We start from the raw sequence: 16,245 nt of genomic DNA, 5'->3' as shown, positions 1-16,245 counted from the left end.
CAGTATGGACTGTAGTCCAAGATCAGGAAGGAGATAATGCATTGCCATCTGAAACCCAACGAAGATCAAAATAAGTTTTCAGTGTGCCACCAAAACCACAGTGCTAGGTTTCTGTTAAGGAGAATGAGTAATACCATTCTAGCTGTAAAGGTTGTTGTGAGTGGGTAATAATTCCATCTAACTGATAGGGCAGATTATGTATTCTGCATGAAATTAAATAATCCCTGTCAAAATCTTGCCCTATTTCTTCAGCTCAATAAGAAAGCCCACCCACCATACCCACTCAGCTGAAGCTGCTCTATGCATCCTTGTCTAACTATAGGATTCAGGAACAGGTCTGTTCTCCATGCTGCATGCCCAAACCAGCCTTGTTCAGGAACACATTGCCTCCAACCTTGGTGTGGAATGAGGAATCTGTTCCTGCTGCTGCTCCCAGGATGTGGGATGTGGGTTGACCCCCAGCTCTGCAGCTGCAGACAGTGTGTGTTGAGGCCCCTCTCAGAGCCTCTCTCCCCATTTCTCTTGGAAAATGTAGCCTTCAGACTTTCTGTGCACCTAGGGAAAATACTGACCCAGCCAGGGCTCACCCAAGTTCCCTTCTGTTGGGGTATATGGATTTGTTCAGAAGAGGAATGCAGTCACCATTTCAAATTTTGTGTGCCAGCCTATTCTCCACAGACAGCACAAACTGACAGAACACAGGTAACTTATTGTTCATGCTGTGCCTATTTCTTACTTTGTTTTGCCAGGGAAAATAAATTAAAATTGGTATTAAGTTTCCTTCTTGTTCTTCCAATAATAGAAAATTACCAGGGGAGAGAAAATAAGACAGAGATTTTCTCTAGAAAGGCCTTTCAGCTCAATGGATTTTTTTTTAATATTATGAAACATTCTTGCCTGCCTTAATAGATGAGAAAAGTAACAGTAGAACTGTGAAACAAATTAATACATCAAAAATATTGACCCATGGACTATAGCTAAATCGATATTCATATTTGTAATAGTGTTGCAGATCGATAATACAATGCTGCACTGATGCTATATTGTATACATTGATTTGTTGCAGTTATGGGTGAGGTTCTAAACAGGCACTGCAACATATAATAAAGGCCTGACCTACCAACAGATCTAATAATAAAACAGATCTAGTAAAAACATCTAATAAGATGGGACAAGCACCTCCATAAACTAATCCAAAACCTAATGATTTGTTTCACAGTTTCATGAAAAAACTTTTTATTGTATTCTGTCTTTATTACTTAAGAATACATTTTCCTTTATAAATTTTAAATGCTACTGGTCTGAAATTTTTGTGCAGACAGTCAAGCTAACTTTGAACAGAAATAGTTTTTCCAGATGTCACACCTACAAAATTTTGAAATTATAATCCTACTGATGCCTCCTGATATTAATATGCCTTTGCATTGGGGTAGCCTCGTTACAGTCTTTTTTGGAAGTGTCACCTGCTTAAGATTTGATTCACAAAGTAATGCTAAGATATGTTTAATTTTATTTAAGTTCTTCACTATTTTCCTGAATAGGAATCTCTGTCCCTAGTTTGAACTTGTTTAACTGTTTAACAAAGGAGCAGTGTTAATCATACTGAGAGTACTTAGGCAAGTTTTCACAGCTGATTGCTGGGATGAGACCTGTTAAAACAAAGATAAGGTGTAGATCCTTTCTTGGAATGCACTAGGATATGAGTCTCTATTTTTATTTGTAGTTCATAAGTCTATTAAATAGACAATAATAACTTAAATATATTTATATTTTTGTGTGTCATTGGAGTCAAACAGCACATCTCCATTTCTGCAGCATGTGTGACTCTTCCTGCAGTACATCCAGGTTTTGGCTTTCATTAGGCAGTAAGACATGTTGCCTGCAAAAATATCACACAACTTGAAAAGGAGGCTCTAATTTCATATGGGAAATTTATTTAATCCCTCTTTACATGACATCAAAATCACTGTGCCTTTAATCGTGACTATGGAAATGAAAATACCAGGCCACAGGATTTGCAATTAGCTTGATACACCCAGAGGAAACTCTGTAAGTTGCTTTAATCTCTTTATTTTGCCTTTTCTGAAATCTGTCTGATTTTTGTGGAGTTTATAAGAGCAATTGTTAGTGGAAATGTCTGTGTTTCCATTGAAGTGCTCTAACAAGCTTTCTGGTCTCACTTGAGTACTGTAACAGAACACCCAAAACAACTGAGATGTCTTTAGCTCTTAGATATTTGGTTTAAATATTCTAATAATTACTTGAAAAGGTAAGAGTTCCTTAAGCATCAGAAGACAGAGAGTTTGGAGATCAGACTGAGCCATGCCTCCTGCATTTACTTCTTCAATAAATCTGTCAGGACACTGACCAGCTGGACTGCCAGATGTACTCCTCCACATTTTGGGTAAGTAATCACTTGGGCCTGGGATCTACTGGACAGGCTATGCCTGAAGCCATTTGCAGTTATTTTAGGTGACATGCTAAAGTGGTCAGCATAAGCTCAAAAGACTTTATCCAGCACTTTGACAGCATGCCAGAGGAAATTCCTTGGGATTCAGAGTCTAAGATTTCATTTCAATTAATTGTCAGAATGATTAATATTATTTATTCCACTCTAAGGCTCATTTTAATCTAAAACATGGTCAGATAGTGTCAATGCAGGCAAAATGGTATTTCTTCCTGCATAAAAGCCCATCTAGATGTAATCCAGTTTGCTCTCCTGTCTCCAGATTTGGTCTGCAAGGATCACAGGAAAGGAGACTGCAGCTGGCCTAGGATTCCCTGGCACTTGAACCTCATATAATTAGGCAAGTCTATTTTCCCACCAAATAAAATTATTAAAATCAACAACATTATGAATTGAAACTCCTCAAAATTGTTAAATTCTGTCCAGTTGGGAAGAGGAGTTTTATCAGGCATTGGACCCCAGTGGGCAGAGTGCTGGGCAGGGATTGAGAAATCTGAATTCTCTTCCAAACTCTCCTGACTTTTAAATGACCTTGAGCTGTCACTTCTCTGTGCTGCAGTTTCACAGTCTGTATGAGCAGGATAATAATCCTCCACAAAGGTTTGAGAGTTGCTGAAGGAAGGATCTGTATGAACACAACATTTCTTGCACCAGCCTGAGCTAGGTGCAGCTGTGGTTAGAGGTGGCCAGAATTTGGTCAATTCCTCATCTATTCCAGAAAATCTGGGAAATATTCATTGTTAGATTCCTTACTTTCAGTTGTCTATCAAAACACATTTTTATGTTAAAAGTCTTTCTTATCTTCAGACCATTACAAAATATCTCAAGAAAATTTCATTTTACTTAGTTATGCATTAATACTCACGGTTCATACTCCTGTTCATACTGGGAGCTGCAAAGTGCCTCTCAGGATCATACAAATAATTACTTAACATGGATAATGTATCTTTGACCTAAAAAAGAAAAGACTTTTGCAATATTACGATTGGTGTATGTGGGGGAAAAAATATCTGTTGGTTTATGTTGTAAGATATTTCAATTTGCCTTTTGGTTTGAAAAATTCCCCCTGAAAGGACAATTTTTTTTTTAAATTATATCTTGATTTTACACATTTTGTGTTAATAGACAACAAGCTCTGTGCACAAAAAAAGAACAGTCTACTTTCAAAACTGCTGAATGGTTAGACCTCAAGGGAATAGAAACTGTTGACTCATTGTTTTTACTGCATATAATATTTGTCCTTTGTCACATCCAGGGAATGACATCATCTTCCTCATTGTTAGCAGCAGGTTTGAATAACAGAAAAAGTGCAGCATTAGTTGTCTGCTGTGTTTTTTTCTTAATAAATGAATGGATATCTGGTACCAAGAATGAGATTAGGGGTTTTGAGTAACATTTAGAAGGAGTTTGTGCCCAAACCCTGCAAAGAGCTTTGCTCCTGGCCACCATCTGCAGGAGCACAGAGCCTGCAGAGGGAACATCACTGATGGGTCTGGCTGCTCCAAAGTGATAAGAGGAGGCAGGAAAGAAGAGACTGAGCACAGAATGAAACAGATCTGTTCTTCAAGGTCAGCCTAGTAAAAGGAATCCCTGCACTTCTGTGAATCATACTTCTCTGGAATCTAAATTTATGAAAAGTAATTATCTGAAAAGAAGTCATCTCTAGGACACGCAAACAAAAAGGGAACTGGTTATCTTCAAAATGCAGCATTATAAGTATTCCATCCATTCCAAATTTTTATTCATGTCTATTAGTCTTCTACTCCCTATGACTGAAGCATCTATGTCCTGCTCTCAAAGAGTAATTCCTTATCAGAAGTATTTGGTTATATCTGCTTCATGGAAGAGGGATACATCATTCTAGAGAGTGACCAGGCTGGTGGGATTCGTCTTTGACGTGATAGATCACCTTCTTCTATGGCAAAGAAAGTTTTAAGTGTTGCTTCCTGAACAATAAATATTGCCAGTGAAACAGAGATTCCTTGAGAGTCTGACAAAGTGCCAAATCCTAATCTGCATTACCCACTGCCTCGAAGCTTTCCCAGGAAAATGTGATTATTTAACTATAAAATTATACCTTTGTGGTTCCAAAAATATTTATGCTGAAGATAAGTTCCTGTGTAGGGAGAATGAATCAAACTGTACTTTGAAAAGCTGAAATCCATACAGCTGTGAGAGAGGCACCCAGGCAGGAGGCTGGGAAAACTGGAAGCAATGGGTTAAGGAATCCAGGATGGCTAAATCACAGAGGTCCACATACCAGGGGTGGACTCAGGCAGGGGCTGCACACATGGAAATACTTCTAGAATATCAGAGCTAAGAATGAAAACACAAGCCATGCTGGAAAATATCAGATCAGACCTTGCTGACTTTGAAGCAGAAGAGATCTCAAGTATCAACCTCTCCTCTCATGCAGGTACAGAGACCTGCCTTGCATGTGGGTGGCTCAGATTGGAGCAGGTGCATCTATCCCAATTCCTGTCCCAAATTTGTATCCCAATTGTCAGACTTATCTCTTATGAGAAGTAAGAGATACTACACTTTTTTTCTTTATGTTTCCTATGGTTTTGCTATTTTCTGTTCCAGTCCAGAGTGGAACATTTTTGAAAGGTCTCAAGTAGCATGAATCTTGGTGAGGCCAAATCACTTGATTTTCCCTCACCCTGTTTAGAAGAGGCTTTACTTGGACCAAAGCAATAATGACAGCCATTTCCCTTCATCCTTTAAAATTACTGGCCACCTCTAAAGAACTTGGCCTCTCTTTTGTGTCACTTTTTGACAACTCATTTGAGTTAAACAGGTTGCTGTGGCCAAATTAAATGCTTGGGAAATGGACCATACAATTAATTTGCAATAGTAAGTTGTCTCAGCATCATTTCTCTTCCTCTCGAGGGGAATGCTGGCTCAAGCAAAAGAAAAGATTAACGTAATAAAAATATTCTAAAGACATCCTGTTAATTGTCCCAAGCTCAGATGGTATTGTCTATTCTTCTGTTGTGCACAGCCAGCAAACAGTGTAAAATCCAGAATTCCTTCCCACCATGAAAGCAGAGCTTCAGTGCTGCAGGATAATCCCTGCCTTTCTGGAAAGCAGATGAAAATGTGGTGTGGCAGAGCTTTGCTTTGGGTTTCAGAGGTGAACTCAAATTTGCCCCATTTATGAATAAAATAAAACTTGTTAATTTAGACACATCCGCAACTTTAATTGAGAGGATAAAGTTTGGGGAAAAAAGGAAAATTGCAAGCAAAGTAACACAAATTTGTGGGGGGAAAAATATTTTTTTCTCTGAATATGCAAATGAGGCCTCCCATGTTTGTTTAGAGACAGAAAACACTTGAGGTTTTAAATTCAGCCAAACCAGAAACTTTCATTTACAAATACATTTGCAGTGTTGACCTTGAATATCACATTAAGTGGCAACAAATCTCATAGAAAAATAAGTTAATATATCAAATACAACTCAGAAATATTCACAAGTGACTGAGTGAAGCCAAGCTTGCAAAAGAGTTGGATTAAAGAAGAGGCTGTAATTCTCTATTTGCTCTAAAATTTCCATAACAAGGGCAAAGTCTGATTTTTGCTTATATGAAAATAGTCATAAAATATGTAAGAAAACACAGACTGTTGTTTGCTTCAGTTCCTGTAAACTAATCAGGCTGGATGATGAGTCTTCCTGTAAGTGGGAGCACTGCTGAATACTATGCATGAAACCCTGTTCCTCCCCTCATAAACAGCTCGAGCTTTGCCTATGTATCAGTGCAGAAAAATAAGTACTGACTTATTCACAAATTACTTTTTAGGCACTGGATTCCCAGAAATATATTTGTATAACAGCATTTAGAAGCAAATGAATGTGTTAATAACCAGGTTTTCTTTCATTTTATGGCCTTAAAGACACTTTGATCTTATAAAATCATGTTTGTCATCTCAGCTCTGATGCTCACTTCCTACCTCTTCTTCTAAAATGAATTTTTGATGTCAATTCAATATGCCCCTTTTTATTTTATTTCAGACTGCCAATTAAGATGTTTCTTAATATTTTATCAAACAAACAGGTCCCCTGCAAGATGCTGACTTGTTCTCGGGGTGTTTTTTATGTCTTTCCCAAATTAAGTATTTTGGATGTGGTACAGTTTGTTCGCATGTCAAACATGGATATTTTAATTCTGTCATTCCCCAGAACAGTAAAGAGAGAAAATAAATCAGATGTTTTATCTGATTGTACTTTGATCAGGTTTTTCTCTGTTCTCAAAAAGAACAGCATGGAGCTTCAATTGCTTCACAAAAAGCATTTTTAGCTCTGAAAATATTTTAAAGACATCTCAGGAAAGCCAGACCCAACACTTGGAGTTCTATTCATCTTAAAAAAAGACTCTCACTGTTTTACCATGGTCATAAATGACCATTTAGGATCTCCTGGTATTTAATCTCCACTACATTAACTGGGAAAAACTTATGAGTAGGAGGCAAAATTGGAGAAAATTTCACTTGCCATAATACTTCCTATCACTGTCCATGACTGACATAAGTGGGTGATGAAAAATGTCTGTAATTGTGCTTCTGGGTACATCCTGGTACATGGCAATCCAGGAAATACTGACACTGTGTGTGACACAGGTGGGAGGGATGTGTGAGCTTTCCCATCAGGGAATTTCGCTGGGTTTGAAGTGTAAATTGAAACTAAAAATGTTAGTGATTAAGTTCATGGTGGCCATGGAAGGCTAGAGGCCGTGGGAGGGTTGTGGTTTTTAACAGAAAAGGCAGAAAAGGTTATTGGCAAACAAGAAAGTAATTCTGCCTTCCTTGTGTGATTCTCTTGCTATAGGCAGAGGATGTTGCAGATTGGTCTGAACATTGAGAAATTCAAGAAAACAATACAACTGTGAAAGCCCAAAAGTTAGATTTCAGTTGTTTTCCAACTCCTTTGTTACCTTCTCAAATTATACTGCAAAGAAACAGAGCCTAGACCTGGGGGAAGTCTCTAAGGAGAAGTCTGAGGAAGGCATTCTTCAAAATAATTTACTATTTAATTTCCTCAGCATGGTAGAAACTAGATAGAGCTGTTCTGTCTCCCCTCAGTTTTCCATTTATAGAAAGTACCCAAAAACATATAAACCTTTTTGAAATGTTTGGGAACTTCTCTGTGCTCCAAGGGAGCTGGTGTTCTCAATATTTATGATATGTACCCAAAATGATTTCTCTCTTTTAGTGTCTTCAGTGCAAAATCATTACATTGCCAGGAATAAATTAAGCCTAACTTGTGGGGGGGGAAAAAATGGATTCCATCATGTGTTTCATATTGTACCATTATGAAAATGGTATATTAAATTCAAATACTTCAATTGTACCATTAGATGTTGTCATTATGTGGCTGGCTAATTGATAGGTTATTCAAATGAACATTATAATTTTAGACTTCTTAGAAGCATCCATGTGAAGAATTTCCAAACTTCAGAGAAGTAAACTGGGTGCTAGGAAGGAAAAACATGTACTGAGAATATTTCCTAATGCATGTCACTGAAAAATCATTACATAACTGCCGTGTGCATTCCGGGCCTTGGTGCAGTCTATTTTTAATACCCGGTATGAAAGAACTTCCTGCTACTTTTGCTCTTTGAAAGCTGCTTTGTGGATCATTAGATCATGTTGTCAGGCCAAGTTCTCTGCTATCCTTAAACCTCAATTTTTCCTGGGTTTTTTGTTTTTTTTTTTTTTTAAGGGAAACTGTATCAGAAGGAAGAATGTGCTGAGCATAAGATACCTTTGAGAGTAAGGTACATTGTGTGAGTGTTGCAGTGGTCCCAGAACTGAACACTGCCAGACCAGGCCTAGTATTAAACCCAAAAGAAATCTAAACATAACAAACACATGTATATTTTAAAAAGGCAAAAGAATTTGTATGCCAAACAACAGCACCTAGAAAAAATTTTCAACTTTCTGTTGATGAAAATGGATTTTTTTTTTAATTAGAGTTGTTTTCATTTTATACTGACCTCCAGTGTTATCACAGGTCACAATTTTGACCATAATTTGGATAATCATGACCATTAAAATGAAGCATTTTGCTTAAATGCAATGAAAAATTTTCAAGAATTTCAGGCTATTTTTACTGCAGAGAAAGTTTACAGCAGTAGTGTAGTTTTGCTGTTAAAATCCCAGACAAACAGACTGATAGAGATGAGATGGCCACAGGGACCAACATTTTCACCTCCTCTGACTTCCTGCAAAACAAAGGCCACAGGACCTCCTGAATTAATTCATTTTCAAGCAAGAACATATCTTTTAGGCAATGGTGCAGCCAAGTGACAGAGAACCCACTAAATCTACTAGAAGTATTTAAAAGTATTAATTTTGTAGACAAAAACTGTTTGTACTTGCAAATTAACAGGCAGTTCATTGTACACTGGAAAGGCCTTCTGTGACTCTCTTACTTTCATCCCTAGCAGAGGAATGGGATGACAATTCACAATTCCCGTGCCCTGAATTGCAGCTTTCAATCTAGGGAGCAGCTCCTGAGCTGCCTCAGTTTTCTCAGAGGGCAAACAGTCAGTGTGGGAGATGTGGTGATGGTAAACTGCACTGATGAGGGTATTTAGGAACCTCAAAGATAACAAAATATTTGGACATCCCTTTCTGTTGCTTTGACATTATCCCACCAGAAGCAATTCTGTTCCCTCTTCACTCTGCTGTCTCTGTAAAATTTCATCTGCATAGAATACTTTTGGATCATTTATTTCTGCACTTTTGTAGATCTTTCAAGATTGTTTGGTTGCCAAAGAGAATGGTCCAGTCCTCAGTTATACTGCTCCCAATCTCAATTGTGCACACTCCCCTCTCCCTCTTCACATCAGAACACTCTGGAATTATTTTCCTTTATTTTAATTTTTATTTTCAGAGGAAATATCTTCACCCAAAAAGATGAAATCTGACTTAATTCTGTTTACTTCAATAAAGTTTTTATTAACAAACTCCTTGCAGGTCACTTAAAAGTCTTCTACTGCTCTGCTTAACCTTGTCCAGTGCTTCATAATTACATCTTGTTTTCAGTTGCTTGTCACTGTTTGGGCTGATATTTTCCAAGCCAAGCATCTGCCTCAGGTTTAATTTTTGGCAGTTGCCAGCTAAACTACTGTAGTAATTTTCAAGAACAAGGTTAAAAAAATATTTTGCCCATATTAAAAAATAATAGTCTGGTTGCTTCATTCAGAAGTGTTGGTATCCCCATTAGAGAAGGAATTTGAAACGGAACATTGTCCCTGCTCTACTTTCATCCATGCACCTTTTAAGCAGCAACTTGGAATTTGGCAGCACTGCTGCTGTGGTTTCACAGATGTGCATCCAAATGTAAAAAAAGTTAAAAGACACAAAAAAAGGAGAAAAAAAATCTCAGTTTGCATGAGATTGGTTAGAAACCATTGACTTTTGTCATTTTGGTGAGTTTTCCAAAGGCCACCCGAGCTGGTGGAGCGCGCTCCGTGTTCGGGGGCTTTTGGGGATCAGCTGGGCACAGTCTGTGCCCAAGGCAGTGCCCCACGAGTGCTCCTCCCTTCCTGGGACAGCTGGGTGCCTCTCCTGCCTGCACCACCTCCCTTTCTCCTGCTCAGAAATGGAGGATGGGTCACAAAGGTGGAAGAGTCTGGGAGGAGGCTGCAACCAGGGAGCAGAGAGTGAGAGGAAGGAGGAGATGAGGACAGTAGAGTCCAAGGAGACAACCACTGCTGACCAGTGATAATTCTCCTAGGACCTCATGGACAGAAATCAGTTGTGGAAGCAGTTCTGCATGATTAGGGGAAAAAAAGATTATACATATTTACATTAAGAGATTCTGCTATGCCATGGGAAAAGGTATGATATATTGGGTAAGGAGATTAATGAGCATCATGGAGATAAAGATAAGATGCCAGAGGAAATAATTAAGAAAAAAATAAGAGGTTGGATGTGCAGCTGAAGCAAGGGAAGCTAGGAGATGAAAATAGAGTGTGAGGTGTGTAAGAAGGCAGGAGCCAGGGAATGGGGAGATGGGTAAGCAGTGTGGAAGAGAAAGAGCTGGGAATTACCTTAAAACAGCACAGAGGAGCAAGAGAAGGCAGGAGCCAGGCAGAAGGAAGAGCATCAAGGGAAAGAAGGAGTGTGAGTACAGATTGAACTCTGAGACTAGGCTGATCCTCTGAGTCAGACAGAAATGCAAATTGTGATTTATCTGTAATGGTATAGGAACAGGAATCAGGTATGACTAACATCTATAGCCACATTTGCTTTTCTTGTTAGAGATCTTTATCGCGTGTTCTGGATCTCCTGAGCCAGAGCCCTGGAGTTAAGGTGACCGCGTGTCATTATCTGTTTATTTTTCAGGCTTCCTCTCTCTGATTTTGTTAGCAAACATTCAAGTGCCTAAAGTGCAATATACAGCTTTTTTTTTTTAATCACAGTAAAAATTATTTCTGCAAAATCCATTTGAAAATGCTGCAAGTAATTTTGAAATGATAGGTAGGGCTGTCAGCAGTGTGTGTCACTGGCAGAGCAAAGCAAGGCCCTGCATTCAGCCTGATGGCCTTTCACTGTGGGTGTTTGTCCTCTAAGAGGGCTTGCACCATCCCCATTACATTGTGTGTAATTCATCACAGGGGTCAGCAGCCCTGCCTTGGCAGTTTTGCCTCCCAGCACGGCCTGGAGATGCAGGAGCAGAGTGGGAAAGGGCTGGGTGCTGCCCAGGGCAAAGCTGAGCTGGAGGTCACTGAGCAGCAGCCAGGAGGGAGTGGGAGGTGTCCTGCCCCCCTTTTAAATGTTCTCCCTGCTGGAGCTGCAGAGACACCAGTTCTACTCCTCCAGTGGCAAAACAGTGGGAAACATTGAAATTTGCCCCTACCACGGTGATTTAGCTTGCAAGCATTTGCCGTTTATGTTGAATTCCAGTTTTTTAAATATAAATGGCAAATGCTTCCCCACAAAGAGTGTGTTTGGTTTGTCACATTTTTTGCAAGCTAAAGGCAAACTTTGCAGAACTGAGCTTTACTTTCCTTTTGAGAATGAAAGCAGCACTGCTGTCAGAAGATTGAGTTGTTGGTGTATATCAGGTGATAGGAAAAATTACTCTGCACATGGTCTGACATATTTTTTTTATATATACTTGGGACCTGCAGGTGTTGATTTGCTGTCTATTTATCTGTTTATCATACTGATAGCTTAAATCCACAAACTACACTTCTAATAACAACTCCTAGGGAGAAGCTTGCTGTTACTGCTTGGTTCCTCCTAAAGATTAAACAGAGCTAAAAGTTGGTACATTGACCTCTTGCTTCTTGAGGCAGATCTCTGTTCAGTTTCTGACCTACGTCCTGGCTGAAAACGTGTTCAATCTTTTCTTAATTTGTAGTAGATACTTGTGTACATTACAAAATCCTCTCGCAATTTGGCAAATTAAGTTGTCTGTGGTTAGCTCTGGAATTGCAGAGATATTGCAGTGCATGCAGCATTGCATAATGAGGTTCCCCAGACTTTCCTTACTCGAGTGAGTAACAGCAACTCTTATCTCTAGTGAGCATCGGATTCGTCCCGTTTTTGAGAAAAGAATTAGTATCAAATATACGATGGGCATGTTATGCCTTGTGGCTGCAATGTTGTTTCAATTAACTTCCCTGAATATACCACAATGAAAAGTGTCAGCTTTTTGCCTCAGAGGCCTATAATTAGATTAAATGAATACTGTTAATTATCTACTACCTTCTTTACACAAAACAGTATGTTTCCATAAATTAAAATGCTCGTACAGGAAGGAAATTGGTGCTCTCTGTAATACATGCATACAGTGCTGGATTGTGAATGCTGTAACTGTATCAAAGTGTAGCACAGCTTTGCAGCCCTTATTTTACAGGAGCTAAAACAAATTACATCTGAAAAATCCACAGACAGCACACTATATATGTTGGTGCAAGGAGGTGATATTACTAAATGTTACAGCTCTCCTGAAACAAATACACTTCTCTCTTTAACAGATGTTCTCCATAAAATTCTCTTAGGGAGATTAAATACAGCTTTGTTTGTGTACCTCAAGGACTATGTTATGTACAGAGGAAAAAAAATGCTTTTTCTAGCAGAGTGTACTTCTCCTTTCAGAAAAATTTTAAAAGTCCATTCTGTAAGAAGCATTTACAATTAACGGCTTGGTTTCCAGGTCTGTGTATATTCCAGATAGTGTGGACTGAACATCTCCTCTGCCTGTTCTCCAGCATTACTAGATGCAAGCAAAAGTTCCTGACTGATCAATTCAGTCCCATCCTGGCATGCCCGATTTGGAAGTGCAGATTTTCAAATGGTGGTACATCACCTCTAGGGTAACAGATCTGAAGCACAAAGTACTCTTTTTTGATTTGACAAAGTGTATCCCAATGTCCCTATTTCCATCAGAATAGATGTTAATAACTCCAGGCCTGAACATGGATCCTCCCTCACCAGAAAATTACAATTAACTTTAGCAGAAGCCTTCATTCGGGCCTGCAATATACTCTGCATATAAATGTGATCTGTACCCAGGACTGTTCTTGTGTTTCATTAAGGTCAAACCCTGAAAAGCTTTTGAATACACAGTGTTCCTACAAGGCATTGCATTTTATTGTGGTTTGTGCTGTGTATCTTTTCCTTTAAATGTTCATTAGCTCCGTCTATGTAAAGTGTCCCTTAAAATATCATTGTGCTGGTAATAATCTTAATATTGAGGAGTGAAGAGGGCTGTATGGCAGTAGAAATGCTGCCCCGTTTCCTCCTCTCAGGGTGTAACAGGAGAAAGAAAGACCATCTTGATAGGGACTATCTGCTGAAGGAAAACTTTCAGAGGAGCTGTGAATCGGCTTTAACCTTTTAGTGGCTGCACTGTGAAGAAAATGTTTCAAGCTTCCTACCCCGAATTAGGCTTCTTTAATTTAAAAGATTGATAAATGCTAGTGGCCCTTATAATTACTGCTGCAAATACCAGAAAACAGTTACAGAGGAACAAAGAAATGCTACTGGAAACATGGTTCAGTGGTCTTGTACTTCCCTGAAAAGCTGATTATACTTTTGGCTGATTCATTTTCTTTCAGAGGGAATTTACCCTTTCTGGCAGTCTGAGTCTGGTTGCACCCACGGCACAAAATGTATCAGGGGGTGAGGAAATTGGCTCGGGGTCCTCTGTGTGTCAAACTGAAATTTGCCACCGAGCTCCAAATTTTGTCTTTTAGCCCCTGAGTGCCCCTTGTTTGGTCAGATTCAGAAGCCATTTTAACACTAGTTTAAAAATAGAGCCATTTCATTTGTGCTTTTGCAGGTGCCTTGCCCAATTCCATGCTTTCCCTGCATGACTTATCTTGTAGGATAAGCAGTAATCAAAGGTCAAGGTTATTCTGAAGTATCCAGCACAGGAGAGTTCTCTTTCTCGTAGATCCTTAAGCTGAACTTCGCACAATTATAACTGATACTGTGCCGAGAGGTAATTCAAACAGGGGAAAAGTACAAAATGACAAGCAGGAACCTTTGGCACTGTAAAATGTCCCTGGTGATTTGTACTTAGTGCTTCTTCAAAACGCAGAAGCCATTTTACCACTCAGAGCCATGGCAGAAGTGAATTATTATTTTTTTCCGAGTGGGGCTCTGCAGATCAGGGCTCCAGAGCCAGGCTTGGCACATGTGGCTCTCAGAAATGTGCCATGTACTTTACATCCGAAGATAATTTTCTCGCCTCTGTGACACAGAAGCCAAGAAGCGTGGATTTTTCCTCCCCCCCCTCTCTCCTGTCTGATTTTAAAATCAGACACAAGGTCATGCATGAAAAGCTCCGGCTGGGAGATACACCTTGCTACCCGTTTTTTTTAAGGAAACCTGGAGACAAACCTGCTTGGTTTTGCCTTCTACGTGAGCTGCGGTGGGAGAAGATGCTTCTGCATCCCCGGGCGCGGGGCCGGGGGAGGAGAGCCCGGCGCAGCAGCGGGAGCCCGGCAGCGGCCGCAGAGATGCGTTAGAAACATCCCCCGGCGAGGCGAGACGCGGGTTCCTTCTCTGTACTCACCGCGGCCGCGAAAGCACCGGAGTTTCGCTGAGGAGACTCCAGTCCCGGCTGCGGGGAGAGGGAGGAAAGGGAGGGGAGAAGAGAAAAGAGGGGGAAAAAAAAAAAAAAAAAAAAAAAAAAAAAAAAAAAAAAAAAAAAAAAAAAAAGGGGCGCAGTGGAAGTGGCGGCGGCGGGAGAGAGGCGGCGGGGGCGGCCGGGGTGCCCGAGCCCCGGGGCCGCCTCGCTGCGCTGCCCGGCCGGCGGCAGCCCCGGGCCTGGCGGCGGGGACCGGGGCGCAGCGAAGCGGCGGCGGAGCCCGCGGAGGAAACTAAATAAATAAAATCAGACTGTTATTTAAGGCGCGTAAATTTAAAATTATTTGGACAGGAAGAGCAAGGGGAGCGGAGCCGCAGGAGCCAAAGTAACGGTTTCGGAGCCGGGCGCGGCCCCCCCGCCCCGCGGCCCCGCGCCCCGGCGCTCCCCGGGGCCCGCCCGACCTGCCCGCACCGCGGCCGGCGCGACCCTCCCTCCTCCCCGGGGACCCGCCGAGCCTCCCGCAGCACCGACATTTTGAGTGCCTCTGTGGTGGGGCAGGCTGTGCTCAGAGCCGGTGAGAAATCTTCCTTTCTCTCTCTCCTTCTTTCTTTCTCCTTTTTTAAATTTTTTTTTTTAATTCCTCACCCCCCCCCCCCCCTCCATGCACAGGATAACAGTCCCCACGGATAAATGTAAAAGCTTTCCTGCCCTCGCTTTTTCGAGGGAATTTCAGCACTTTAGTCAGGAGATAATAATGTCTGGCTGCTTCTGGCTGCCCAGTGAATTCCCAGGTATATTTGTGGAAGAAAACCTTTTCTTTCTTTTAGAAGATGAAAAGTGGTAGTTTTCTCCTGTGTTAACTCTTTCTTCATGTGGACAATGCCATGGCATTTCCTAGGGAGCTAATATCTTACATCACCATGCAATAAACCATTGATTCCTTTGCTCTCCCCACAGTGAAAGCTGGAAAGAAAGTATTTTCCTGTACTTAAATGTGCTGTGGCTTATTGCACTGGAGAGTGAGGAAAATTCACCTTCAAATACCTTCTCATTCACTCTCCCCCAGCTAAGGGCAGGGCAGTGCCAGGGTTAGCCCTGCACCTCTGCCCCTCTCTCCCAGCACCCACAGACCGGGTATTCCACCCTCTCATGGTGCTGCTGGCACAGATGAAACCCTCTTCGTTCCCTGTAGGACGCCTTTAGGATCTGCCCCTTTCCAAAAGGAGCTCAGCAGCCCCCGCCGTTGTTCCGAGGATAATTTAGAAACAAAGGTCAAGTGTAACAGCTTTGCTCATCCGTGTAACTGAAATAGGGGAGAGGGCTGTTGCCCCACAGTTGTGTCCTCATACAGCCTGGTCACTCTGAATCCTGGTACAGCTACATTTTATGCTCTATTTCTTCACATTTTTCTGTGCTTGCTGTATTTGTTTCTATTTATACCTCTCATCTCGATGCTGCACTCTTTGCTGCCGATTCCTGGGCTGTTGCAGGGCGATCTCTGCTCCTGCCTGGAGACTTACTTGGCAGTTGGTTCATGTCTCAATAAAAGCTCTCAAAAATCTTCAATTCAATCTCACACGCTGCAGTTTTGCATCTCGGGGTAAATATGTTTGTCGACATTTTCAGGAATATGCGAGTTTTTGAAACTGCACTTTTTGATGTTGCCAAAATACTGGGGGGAAAGCGCCAAAGCAATTTCTGAAACTACATGCGATATTACAATCC

This window comes from Ammospiza nelsoni, chromosome 9 (assembly GCF_027579445.1).
Source record: "Ammospiza nelsoni isolate bAmmNel1 chromosome 9, bAmmNel1.pri, whole genome shotgun sequence".
Lineage (NCBI taxonomy): Eukaryota > Metazoa > Chordata > Aves > Passeriformes > Passerellidae > Ammospiza > Ammospiza nelsoni.
This window is presented reverse-complemented; position numbering follows the sequence as displayed.